General features: G+C 39.1%; 1 protein-coding gene across 1 annotated transcript in view; it reads left to right on the plus strand.

Moving 5' to 3' along the window:
- The window catches only part of ITGB8 (integrin subunit beta 8), an 85,063-nt gene that overhangs the window by 10,914 nt on the left and 60,213 nt on the right, over positions 1–13,936 (plus strand). The window lies entirely within an intron of this gene.

The raw sequence follows: 13,936 nt of genomic DNA on the forward strand, positions 1-13,936 counted from the left end.
TGGAGATTGGGCCCGCCCACCCTTTTAGGGCTGTCCGGGGCTGACAGTTGGCTACTTGGGGGTCAGCATAGCACTGATGCCAGAACTCACTTGCCTGAGGCTGGATTATCTGGTTATAGACTTGTCTGGGCAGAGATTGACTTTTGGGCATTGTGAAAAGTCAGACATCAGGGCTTTTTGGACAAATTCTGCCTCTTAGGTATATGTTTGAGTTAAAAAGAAAAAAAGATGTGTTACTTCTGACTGCTTTCTACTGGTGGGGTAGAAATGTTGGGTCAGCCAGAACGATCACTGGATGTTACACTCCTCCTTCTCACAGGGCAAACTTCTCAGATACTGCCCAGGTGGTATGTGATATTTTCTCCTATACTGCGTAATTATCAATTCCTTTGGGATTAATCTTAATGAAAAAAAAGCCCACATGCAGAACCAGAGTATTCTTGGCCCTTTGAACAAACTAGATGCTTCTAGCATGATATGAAAGAACATCAAGCTCCAGAGGACGCCAGAATTGGCCTCCAAGTTGTATAATATAAAGCTGCCCTAGTGACAGAGGACCCACTAACTGGTCAGTCCACTTGAGGATCTTTGTTAGGGCTCTGTGTTGACAATCTAGGAACTAAATACCCTGAAAGTCCCAAGAAATATAGAATTACCTCAACGTTTTGGAGCTTACCTCTCCAGCCTAAGTGGCACTCTTACACATGAATTTCCTAAGGAGGAATTTGGATTCCCAAAAACATTATCCTTAAAAGTGCAAACTCACCTTTCTAGGCCTCTGAGGATGCTGTACAGTAAGTGGCCCAGGATGGTCTAAATGAGTTGGTTACACAAGACCAGGTTGTTGGATGTTGCCTAGATATACAGTAAACTCTTCCATCCAAAAGATCTCAAGAGGTGCCACATAAACATTGGGAGACTGGCTGGAAATTACAGAATCTGAGAGGGTTTTGCCAGTAACTTCTATACCCATGGCACATTTGGCAAAAGATTTTTCATTCATTTTTTTTTCGGAATTATTGGTATGCAAAAGTGAAAGGTGGTGGGAATCTGGGCACTTTAGGTTGTTCAGGAGCCAAGGAATCAATGGTCACAGATATTCACACTGCATGTGAGAGCACAGAAACCTAGAAACACAAAGTTTGGAGTTTGGTTGTCATTTGTTCGGAAGTACGACAGAGCCTTCCAGGTCAGAAGAAACAGATTAACTTAGCTGTCTCTGCATAATCAATGGATATGCAGTGTGGGTCTGACAAGGTGAAGAGACATCCTATTGCCTCAGTCATGGTGAGGGTGTAACTCCTGTATTTCCCATTCAAATATAAATTGGTTGTATATTTTGAAAGGCAGCTTACAGGTCTTCAGTAGACATGGCAGAGTTGAACCTGAAAGGGGTTAAATGTTAGAAGACAAAAGAGATCTGAGGTCCAAGGGAAAGCTAAGTAGGAAACAGAGGGGCTCAGACGTCAAAGTTTAGAAATGGGATATTGGCAGATAATTTCATGTCTCTGAACAGGTTTGCTGCCGTTTGGCCAGTTTTTATTGATCCGGCTGCCTGGGCTGACTCTCAGTAGTAACCTAACAATACTGTGTGGTTTTTAACAGATAATGTATATTTGGGAACCAGACAGAATAAAGATGCAATCATGTAATAAAATGGCCCAGGAAATTCCTTAAGGAAGTTTTCTCTGGCCCTCCCACTCCCCCTTGAGGTGACATCGACCTGTTATCTGCTGCCTGCTGTACCCTGCCTGTTCCATTTCATAGCACTCTTGTTAAGTTCTGTCTTATGTCAGGTTTTGCTGTTATTCTACAACAGGAATACAAGCAGGTGCCCTATCCCTAAAACCCTGCACAATGCCATGGCTTAATTGCAAGTATTAAATAATTACAAAAAAAAATTCAGGGATGGAGAAGCCATCAAAATTATTACAATCTCAAAATTCCTTAAGAAGCAGAGTTTTCTGCTCTCCACTCCCAGATGATAATGTCCTTTCTCTTTTGACTAAATATTGACCCATTCTCTTCCTCTAATCAAGTAGCTTTTGATAATACTAACAGAGCTACCTATGAGCAGGTAAAAAATAGTTATAGGAAAATCCTGGTCACCTAGAGTGCCTATGAAAGGTGATGTTTTAATTAATTAAATTCTATGGCCATTTATATTCTGACTCTTGCTTTTGAACATCTTTTTAATATGTGTGTGTACACTTTCCTTGCTTGGTGAGTACATCATTTAGACTTTCTTTGATATTTGAAAAAAGCCTTGCAGTTATCCTTTGATCACATTTGCAAATTTTCACCATTACCATTTAATCAATAAATGAATTCATTGCTTGAGCACCTGCTCAGTGCATTTCACATTGGACTAGTTGCTATGGGGACAGAGAGGAAGTAAGGTGTCAAGGAGATGGGGTGGCTGAGCCTGAGGAACTGTGTGGGCATACAATACGAGATAGTGCTGTGGGGCAGAGATGGGTGGTTTGGGCCATTAGTGCTGTAGAGCTTTAGGCTTCTGATTCAGACAGGAAATATGTCAAATGTGTTCTGATGCAAGACAGAACATTGCCGTCTTTTCTAAAGATTAATACTTAGGTTTAGTTTTTCTTATTTTTTAGGAGGGAATTAAAATTTAGAGCCCTGATTAATTGAAGCTTCCAGCTATTTAGATTTTACAATACATATGGTCCACCTTTTCTAGGCATAGTGTATTTTGTGAGATGGTCTTAAAATGCATCAGCATAAAGCAAAATCCAGGCTGTGTCTCCAATAGTACATATAATTAGTTGCATTGTTCTTAGCTATTAGAAGAAACTTTTAAATGTGTGTGTAAAGACAGGAAGAACAGAAGTGTCAGTATTAATTTATTAAATGAGTAGAGTGAGGACATCACAATGGTGAAATTCAGGGACAACCTGTAGGAAACAATAGTGCTTTGTGTGTGTGCAGGGAGCAGTGCAGAATGATCAGAGGAGCAAGTGCAGTAGCAGGACAAAGCTTCCCCAGGGAGACGCACCCTGAGCTGAGTTCCAGAGTTGACCAAGAGAAGGGACAGCATTGGGAGAAAGTTACCTGAATGTCACAGAAGTAAACAGAAAGAGAGAGAGCACATAGGATGTTTTGGGCAATGCAGGGGAGACACCCATTCATCCTCTCCTTCAGTGAATACATACTGAGCTCTTGCACTGTGCCTGGTATTGCTCTAAGCCTCGGGGATATGGCAGGGAACCAAACAAAAAGATCTGCTCTCATGGAGCTTTCGTTCTAATGGAGAGAGACAAGACATTTGACAAATTAAAGAAACAGAATGTATAGCACACCAGACAGCACTAAGTATCTAGCACCTTCTGTAGAGAGAAAGAAACCCAGATGGGTAGTCAAGAATACTGGAGAAGGAGGTATGATCTTAAGTAGGATAATTAGGAAGGTCTCACTGAGAAGGTGCTGAGCCAATTCCCAGGGCCTCAGGGAGAGAAATATGAACAATATATCATCTGCCTCAATAATATATAACTTTCTAGGAGGATACTGACATTGTAATCCAATAAATTCTATAATTTTAAAATCTAAGATGTGCTAATTATTTAATAAATATTTTTCAACAAGTGTGTGGCAAGTACCATTCGAAGTATGAAAACATTAGGAAACTAAAGGACAAAAGTTCTTGTCCTCATAAGTCTTATATTTTGGAGGATAGACAAAATAAAAAAAAACAAACATGGTTAAACATAATTATCTAGTGTGTTCAAAGGTGGTAAGTGCTATGGGGAAAAGTGGAGCAGGGTTGGGGGAAGACAGAGTTGCCATTTCAAGTAGATTAGATGGGGTAAGCCTCATGAAAAAAGACCAGTGTTTGAGCCAAGCCCTCAAGACAGTAAGAGAGTTAGCCTTGTGGATAACTGGAGAAAGGGTAGAGAGATGAGAGGCTATGAAGCAATGTGAGAAATTTTTAATGCATAGCAGGATCGAAGGACTGGTAGTGGCAGATTGTTGGTATCTGGATCCCAGGCAGAGTGAATCAGCTTGTAAGACAAGAGGTGGTGGTCAGACAGGGTGATATGTGAAACTGGAATTGTAGAGAAGTTGCAGTTACTGGTAATTACAAGGTCTAAATTTCTTAACATGGAAGCAAAGTAGCTAAATCAAGGTGGAGGACAAAATAATTAGAGGAGAAGAGAATAAGGAGCTGATGCATCTTGTATTGCAAAGATGATGTGTGTATATACAAAAACTGTCAGGAATTGACATAGGAGTATTGTTGGAGAAAATTATATCAAGCAAGGAGGCAACATTTTCTAAAAATGAGAAAGCATCTCCCTGTGGTTGGTAAATGTCAGTGAATGCCTGCAACAATTCAGGATGGTGGGTGACATAATGTAAGTTATAAGTGTCAAAGCTGGGGGTGGGATGATTAGGGGATGAGAGAGGGAGAAGTGCCTGTGAGTAGCAGTGAGGACTCAGGAAGACACTTATACATCTCCAAGCTCAAGGCTGTTAGGATTCTGGAAGAAACATCAGCGATTACTCATGAGGTCAGGGGAAGACAAGTTCTCAGGGGAGAGCCAGGTTTCTGTTCAAGCAAGACAAGAGAACATTCAGATAAGGGACTGGGATATGGGCAGTCCTTCCGGAAATGGACTATGAATTTCAGAGGGCACAGGGGATGGGTTTCTGGAGTTGTAAAGGAATAGGAGATAAGGAGAAAAGAGGGCTGTGCAGAGCCTTCTAGGGATTAGAATGTGTTGGGGGAATAAGGGTGCATCTGGGAGTCTTGGGCTTCTTATAGAAACTGGTGCAATAAACAGGGATAAGTGAGATTAGTCTTTGGGATCTCAAGGTAGATAGTGGTGATGATACTGTCAGTGGCTGAGGGGCAAGGGGAGGTTCTGAGACTTGCTCTTAATTCTTAGGGAAGGAAGAGACAAGGTCTGAGGAAGCCTGACTTAGTTCTGAAGTGAGGCGTTGACTCCACCCCGTTTCCTGCCAAAAGCAACGTGGACTTTCTCTGGGTGTCTTAAGACACTCTTGACTCCAGATGATTAAAGTGATTGCCTGAGAAGTAGACAACACCTGAGGATTATACCTGAAGGGGGCTGGGGGCTCCGCAGGCAGAGAGGAGGCATGTACATTGACCATGACATAGGACTTTAGGAGAAAACCAAAAGAGAGCACCTTGGAGTTAATGGCAGGTAGATTTGTTAGAACTTTATGCTATGGTCTAAATGTTTTTGCTTCTCCAAAATTCATGTGTTGAAATCTAATCATCAATGTAATGACATTAAAGGTGGGGCCTTTAGAAAATGACTAGGTCATGAAGATAGGACCCTGGTGAATTGTATTAGTGCACTTATGAAAAAGGCCTGTGGGAACTCGTCTGTCCCTTCTGCCATATGAAGACACAGCAAGAAGGTGCCACCTATGAGGAAGGCTCCCTCGCCATACCACCACATCTGCTGCTGCCTTTGTCTTGGACTTGCCGGATTCCAAAACTGTGAGAAATAAATTCTGTTATTTGTAAATTACCCAATCTAAGGTATTTTGTTATGGCAGCCTGAATGGACTGAGATACTTTACTACTCAGGTGGTGGAAATAATTCCAGGCATTTTGTTTTGTTTTGATTTGATTGTTTAGTAGGGTAGTAATGTGATCACTGTATCAGCAAAAGAAACTGGCAACAATGTATGTGGTGATTTTTAGTGGTAAATGGTGTTTGTAAGAGATTCTGAGAACGCTGTTACATTAAAGCAAATGATCAATAAGGAAGGCCTCAACTAGGATGGATCCATGGGAATGGAAATAAGGAGTGAGAAATACTAAAGACAGTAAATTAAAAGCAAAAAGTCTTGGTGACTGACAGGTTGTTGAGGCTGTGGTAGAGAGAGGAGTCAAGGTTGACCACAAAGATTTAAATCAGAATAGATGGGAAAATAATGTAATTAATGGAATAGATCATTCAAGTCAGGAAGAGGAACATAATGTTTGAGACTCGAAGATTTTGAAGTTGTGGCAGGAATCTGAGTGGGTTGCCAAGCAGATTGTTGAAAGTTCAAGACAGAAGCTTGGGTGAGAGTTTGGAACTGAAGGTACCAATTTGGTGGTCATGTTCAAGGAAGTGAGGCTTGGAATCTTGTTAGTTCATAGTCATCAAGCTGTAGAGTTGAGAGAGCAATGTGAAAATAGCCAAAGACATAACAAGGGGAGTTGCTTGAGAATGAGAGAAGTGATAGACTGCCCACTCACTGTTGAAACACAGGACATTTAAACATTGCTAAGTGCTAGTTGCTAAATGTAATTAAGAAATATTATTTGCCTTTGAGTGAGCAATTAACTAGAAAGCTAGAGGAAATTATCTTGGTAATGAGGAGAGATATTTTTCTAATAAGAGAACAAAGACAATTTTGACTTGAAAAGAAGGAATATTTAGATTTTCTTGATAATATAATGGTAAAGTTAGGGTCATATCTTAAGTGAGAGGACTTGGTATGAGTTCTTATGGATTTGATGAGAAAGAATTAGAACAGTGAAAGTGAAAACATATGATGGAAAGTCAACAAGAAATTAATGAAAACAGGGTCTAGGAACTAGATGAGGTGAGAAAGAAATTTGGAGGGAACCCAATTCTTAATAGGTTTCTGGCAGTGCCCCATAAGGCAGCCTCAGATAATCAGATGTTGCTTAGGATGCATCACCCCATTTGTGCCTGACCTCCTGTTTACTTTCAACTCCATGTTTTAGAGTTCTTGAATCAGTAGCCTGCCTTCTGTCTCATCCTCTGGCTCCTCTTGAATTTGTTATTTATTCTGTTTCTTTTTGGTTTTTCATACCTAAGAACTGTTTTATTGTTCCGTTGTCCAGTGACTCCTCTATAGCTCATGAGAATTTCCTGCTGCAGCTCCTGGCCCCAGAGATTCCTAATGGCTCTGTCCATGGTGGAGGTAGTGAGGTGTTGGGGGTGACTTGGGTAAGGCAGAATAACCTTGAGCAAGGTGATGAATACATTGCAAATTTAGCCGTTTCTGGTGCTGATAACAAAGATGGGGGAGCATATAAATAAGAGCTGTGACCTTTGAAAGAATAGAGATTGATAAGTGTTGCAAGATGGAAGTTGGGGAGAATCTCATAAGTAGCCAGTGGGAACAAGGAGAATATGTTTGCAAAGCACTGTTTGAACATTTCCCCAAGGAATGATGAACTCTGCATAAAACTAACTTTTGATGAAGGAGAAACAGTAGCTGGACCATTTGGGGAAATATGGAGAAGATGGAATAAGAATTTTATAGGGCAATATGGACTATAGTTCATAACACAGTACCAATATAAAATTTTCTGAATTTACCACTTCTACTGTGCTATATTTTTTCAAATTTCTACCGATGATATTAAACTGAACAAATATTAATTGAAAATTATAAGATATTAAAGTATTACGGAAGATTATCTATCGTATAAGATACAGTTAACACATTTTATAATAATTCAGAGTTCCTTTTTGTCTGAGTCTCCAAATAAAGTGAATTTTAGAAAAGACAAATATTTAGTGTCATATTTGGCATTGAGGATAGAAGAGGATTTACTTTAGAGAACAGGATATAAAGTATAATATTGATGTGTAGTTCAAGCTATATTAGTATTACTGTTGATCATAATATTAGGTTGGTGCTAAAGTAATTGCGGTTTTTGACATTACTTTCAATGGCCAAAACCGCAATTACTTTAGCACCAACCTAATACTACTAATTACTAAGATGCTTAAACTTACATTGGTATCATCACCTACTCCATTCAATTTCTTAGGCTGCCGAGAGTTGGCAAGAAATTGCAAGCAGAATATAATAAATAAGTTTTGAATTTGAAAAGATTTTTTATTATCTCACAAACAAGTTCAATCCATATGAAGAAGCATTAAAATAAATTAATTGGAATATAAAAGGATATGTAAATCAAATGCCGTATATGCCGTATAGGGATAAACAACTTTAACCACTATCTAATCTGTATTAAACAACAACAACAACAACAAAATAAAAACATAAGATGTCACTGGCTTTTTTTCTAAAAATCATAGTTTAATGTTTTGCTATATACTGGCGGGAAAGAAATATATTCCTTCATTGTGCACTGGTTGTCTTTTATCTAACAAATATTCCATCTAAGTTAATTTACAGTGCTAATTGGAAATAAACTTTATCGATATCATGTACATCAATAAACTGTATTTATTTAAAATGTCAGTGGATGAGTTTTTCCAGATGTATAGACCTCTGAAGCTACGTACCACTACAGTCCACGTACAGAACCCTTCCACCCACCAAAGATTTGCTCATGCCTCTTTGCTGACAGTGCCAAAACACAAAACAGGGAATAATCAGTCTGCATTATTGGTAACTGTTTTATTGAATGTATAGGGATTTTGGTGCCCCTTTTTAAAAAACAAAAACAAAAACAATTCCCTGTATTGAAGTTGTTGTTGTTGTTGTTTTGAGATGGAGTTTCACTCTTGTCACCCAGGCTGGAGTGCAATGGCATGATCTCGGCTCACTGCAACCTCCACCTCTCAGGTTCAAGCGATTCTCCTGCCTCAGCCTCCTGAGTAGCTGAGATTACAGGTGCCTGCCACCATGTCCGGCTAATTTTTGTATTTTTAGTAGAGACGGGGTTTTGCCATGTTGGTCAGGCTGGTCTTGAACTCCTGACCTCAGGTGATCTGCCTGCCTCTGCCTCCCAAAGTGCTGGGATTACAGGCATAAGCCACTGTGCCCAGCCTTTGGTGGCCTTTTAAAATAAATGTTTCCTATTATAAATTGTATCTTAAAACAGTCCCATAAACTCACAGAACTGTACATGCTATAAAGCAAATGTTCTCCACCAATCATGTCATTGTAAGTTGCACTCTACTTTTCAAACTGTTTTCACAGCTCAGTGGAGGAACACGGCACACAATGAGGGGAACATTTTTCCTACATCATCAACGAGGAAGCAAAGCCTCAGCAGTTAGTTTATGAAGCCGAGGCCAGCGAATAGGCAGGGTTAGGACAAGAACAAGTTGCCTTCTCCCCTGTTCCAGATTTGGCTTTCAAGACAGAGCTAGAAATTCACAAATGGAAACAGCAACTCCGAACACCACTTCCTATGCTACTGCCTAATTAGCATGCAGCTCAGAGCTGTCCCCTGGCAAGAGCCTGGAGAAACATGGTTGTAAAAGGACAGCTCTCCCCTCTGCTGAACAAGTGCCAGCCAGTCTGCTTTATGCACTCAGTGAGGTTTTCAGGCTGGGGCTTTCACGCTAAAACTCAGTTTCCCTGTGCATAGAAAGAACATGAATTTTGAAAAGGGTACCAAAGTATTTAGAAGAGTCTCTGACTCCAAGGATGGAAAATAATCTTACTAGGGAGAATCTAACATTCTTATCTCTAGGGTGGGAAAATAGGATTACCTTAGCACTGATGATAAGAAAAGTAATGACATACTACTTGTATTAAAGAATTTTCTGGAGGTACTAGGGATTATTGCTGAGTCATCATTTAAGAACTAATAATAGTACTAATTAGCCAGGAGTTTTCAGTCATACTTTGGAATAATTTTCTTTTTTATGTTATTCTCTATTCCACCTAAGACAGTGTTTACAAGAAAAGGTTCTGTCATCAGAAGTGGGTTCAAACTTGGTCTCTGTATTTACCACCTCTGTGACTTTAGGTGAGACTTAGCCTCCCTAAGCTGTAGTTTTCCATCTGTAAAATGGGCATAGCAGAACTTTCCTCATGGGAGCTTTATGAAGCTTCAGGTAGATCATTTATATAAAGTGCTTGACATAGGGCCAACACAGTGTGATTGTGTAATAGATACTTGATTTTTTAAATTTTCTCTAATTTTATTGTAGTGTATGTATAGATTTAATTTTCAAGTGCAGAGTCAAAAGATATTAAATATATTTTTGAATTTTGAAATGTGATTACAGGAAAACCAAATCCTAAGTGACCTAAAATTCATATTGGGTTTTAATTTACCGGTGTTTGTTTTTTACTTAGCACTAAATTTCTTACAATATAGAGTGTTGCTTTGCTACTGTAATCAAGTTCACACCTGCAATGTGACTTTAAGTTTAAAAGATACAATGTAGAAAATGCATTCCTACTATCCTAGGGCATTTTTTTTAAACCTCCTTAACCATGGCATTTGAAGTTTGGACATGAGTAACAGTGCTTTTTTTTTAAGTTGGAGAAAGGAAACCTATACCTGCCAAGAGTTGGAAATGAAAATAGGAAGAGCCCCTGGAACTCTAGTGTGTTAGATTGAAAACATTATTTAGAGGAACAGACTGGGAAACCGGTGAATATTTTGGCTTTTATAGAAAGGGAGTGTGCCTCATAAACAGGACAGTTGGAATGTATGGAAAATTTCCAGTGAAAACAAGAAACAAAGCACATGACTAATACTGCTTTTCCAAGTTAGACAAATGCAGCTTTAACCAGAATTTGCCACTGAGGGGCCTTGGGGGCCCTCCTTGAATCTGGATACTTTGATCCCTTTTTCAAGTTCTAAGTCTAATGTAGGAAAAGCTGTACAGATAGATGATACGGTTTTGACCCCCATCTTTCTTCCTGTTTCTGCCATTCTTGAAAATTCCCAGCAGGTGAGTGTCAGAAGACAAATTGAAGTATTCAGCTAAATAAGCAACTGCAAACCTGAATTTATTCCTCTTCAAGAACTACTCTTCTTGTATGTTGAGTGACCATTTGGCTGCCAAGAGAAACTGCTTTGCCTAGGAAATAATATGGACTGAAAAATCAGTTTCAAACACAGATGACAAATGTTCCTTATGTTTGGTCATCTTCTTTCCACATCAAATATACATGTAAAGACGTATATAAGATATAATCTGAAGATAATCAAACAGCTATTAACTAGATTTCTGCATTTCGCCTATCCTTCAAAACCAGCCTCAAGTCTACCTTTATGTTGAGAGAGTGTATCTTTAACTCATGGTGTTCTCTTTCTCCTTTCACATTTCCTGTAAACTCATCATGAATTGCCTTGTTTATTGTTTTGATTTCTCATTCAACAACACCGGAATACTCTGTGTTTAGGGTAACCTTAGACTTCAGTTTTCCTGAGGAGTTTCAGTTTACACGTCTTGCACCGGTACAATTAACAGTGCCCCTTTCAAGTTAAAAAGTGTCTCAGTGTAGTTCATAAATTATATAGTCACCGCATGTGTGCAGCAATCAGAGCTTTTTCAGTGCAAAGTTGACTATGATGTGCATAAATGAATCATAATAAAAAGTTCTAATATGATCCCATCTGACTGGGCTTCTTGTGGATGGCCCATTTCAACACCATGGGTGTCATTAGTGGCTTCACGATGGTTCTTCTTGTAAATTCCCTCATGACCTAGAGTTTTGATTTATGCCATCCTAGCCCACTTTAAGCTCTGACTCATGCTGGGATTGCCCTAAACAGGGCAGGGCAGACTAATGGAACGCATTGCATTGCCCTAACATTTCTTAACCTGCCCAAGGTTGAACATGCTTGTTTGTTTTTCTTTTGCTCTCCAAAAATCTTTATGCTAGCATAAAGGCCTGTTGTAATCACATAAATTACTCACTATGTAACAGGAGAAGTTGAAATTTGTCCCTGAAACATAAAGATTATATATAATAAAAGCCTTAAAAACCTACCTATTGAGAACCAAAGATATTTAGTGCTGTTTCCTAACTGGCATTACAAGAAAATTCTGCTCAGTCAGGGGATACTCACCTTTCAAGGGACAAGGAACATGTAATGAATTTAAATTTGGTTTAGATCTGTGCAATAAGGAAAAGTAAGTGAATTTGGTGATCTTGTACCTAAGGATGGCGGCATTAAAAAAAGACTATTTGAACTTAATATCGTTTCATTATATCTTCAGACTTCTTTAAAAATAAGCTAGTTCAGCTGAACTACACAATATCAGAAGACCAAGTGTAAGAAAACGGTAATCTGTGTTTGTGGAAACATAAAGATGAATTCATCTAGTTATGTATCATTATGTAAACATAGTTACATTGCCTTTTGTGATAAATAGGTTTTGGAAATGAAGATTACTTAAGAATATATGTAGTCAAGACTTCTAAAAACTGAGGAATTAAATTGTCAAATTAACCTCTACTTAGAATATTATTTATTAATTACACATTTATTGAGTGTATTCTAGTATATTGAGTGTATGTACGAGGCTCATATACTGGGTATATAAAGAAAATGTATTTAAGCACCTTTCCTCCCAGGAACTGGTAGTCTAGTATTCTTACTTTTCCGAGGAAAAACAAACAAACAAACATGAAGAAGTATATCTCTTTAGTATGGATGATCTACTTCACATAAAGTAATTTTATGCTTGACATTTCTTTTAAAACATTTACATTTATTCTGTTAGAGTCTCTTATTTATCTTTCAAAACTCAGATGAGAATTCATCAGTTAGGAATTGTGTTTATCTGCAAGTAAGAGGGTCTTTGAAAACAGGATTAAGTAAGATTCGAGTAAGCTTTCCTTTCACATCAGACCCAGTTCTGAGAGTAAACGAGCAGATACAGGGACTCCTTGGTATTCTGAGAGGCCTGGGCTCCTTTTCTCCGGTTGTGTTTAGCCTCGGCTTCTATGAGACAAGTTCCCTCACGTCTGAATATGGCTGCTGTAGGTCTGGACATTACAGCCATGTTTCAGGCAGAAAGAGGCAGGATGGGCATAAGGGAAATAAAAAGGAAAACAAAAAAACTTTTTTGAAAACTTTCACAGAAGCCCCATTCAGAAACTTCTGCTTCCATTTAAATCATCATCATTAGTTATGCAATCATCATCATTACAAGAGAAGGTGGGAATTGTGGCATTTCAGTTCCTCTCAATGCCACCTTCAACAAATTTAGGATTCCGTTAGTTAAGAACAGGCAGGCAAACAGCAATCTGTGTGACAATACTCTAATCATTTGTCACCCTCTGGGGGAGATTATTGTATAGACATTGCTAGTGCCCCACCCATGCTCTTTTTATAGGGCTGGTGCACCCATCCCCAGCTGCTCTGCATTCTGGCTGTTTACGGCTCACAGTTGTCACTTTCTCAAAGGAATTGCCCTCCACCAAAAGGAGCCACATTGCTTAGAGATGCCTGGAACATCAACCCGCTCCAACCCCACTCCTCCCCGTACCAGGCTGCCTGCAGCCAATGACTGTCTGATATGGGGTAGAAAACAGGCCCCAGGCTTCCAGGTGGGACAACTTTGTGTTGTCGTTTGGGCTCAAAGCTATGGGAGGGGTCAGGTTGAGGCCACACTCCCATTGCACCAACGTATATGCTTGCTGCCATGCCTCACTGCCCGTCCCAGTAAATCACTTGCTAACAATCTCTACTCCAGGGTCTTTCTCAGGGGAATTAAAACAATTGTTTTTTCTTGTAATGTCCTCATTCCCCCAGCTTCCTCCTGAGCTACTATGTAAGAATTGAACATTATTGTACTACCTCCTTCTCTTCCAAATACACGTTCAGACTATCAAACCTAATCACTGGAACAGCAAACAGAGAAGGCAAGATAGAGAGGAATCCAAACTGGTTTTCACTAAACATAAATACTATTGTAGGTTTTCTAAGTGAAAATAGAGGCAAAATTATTTAGAGAAAATAGTTTGCCCCATAAAGATACTTATTTTCATTTCCATGGTCTGAATGCTTGTTTGCTACAAGTTTGAAACAAATTAAACACTATGGTGTAGGCAAAGGAGAGGAATGTGCCAGTCTAGGCTGGGCGATACTGCAAGAGAGTAGTATTTCCTGAAAGCATAATTCAGGAGCCAACTACAAATATTTTGAATTTCATGAATTTTGTTCAATTAATTCTATATGAGCACAGTTTAAATAAGCATTGGTGGTACTTAGTAGCTAAAGTTTTTCCACAGATGTGTTATC

The sequence above is a fragment of the Gorilla gorilla genome, chromosome 6 (genome assembly GCF_029281585.2).
Source record: "Gorilla gorilla gorilla isolate KB3781 chromosome 6, NHGRI_mGorGor1-v2.1_pri, whole genome shotgun sequence".
NCBI classification, from domain to species: domain Eukaryota; kingdom Metazoa; phylum Chordata; class Mammalia; order Primates; family Hominidae; genus Gorilla; species Gorilla gorilla.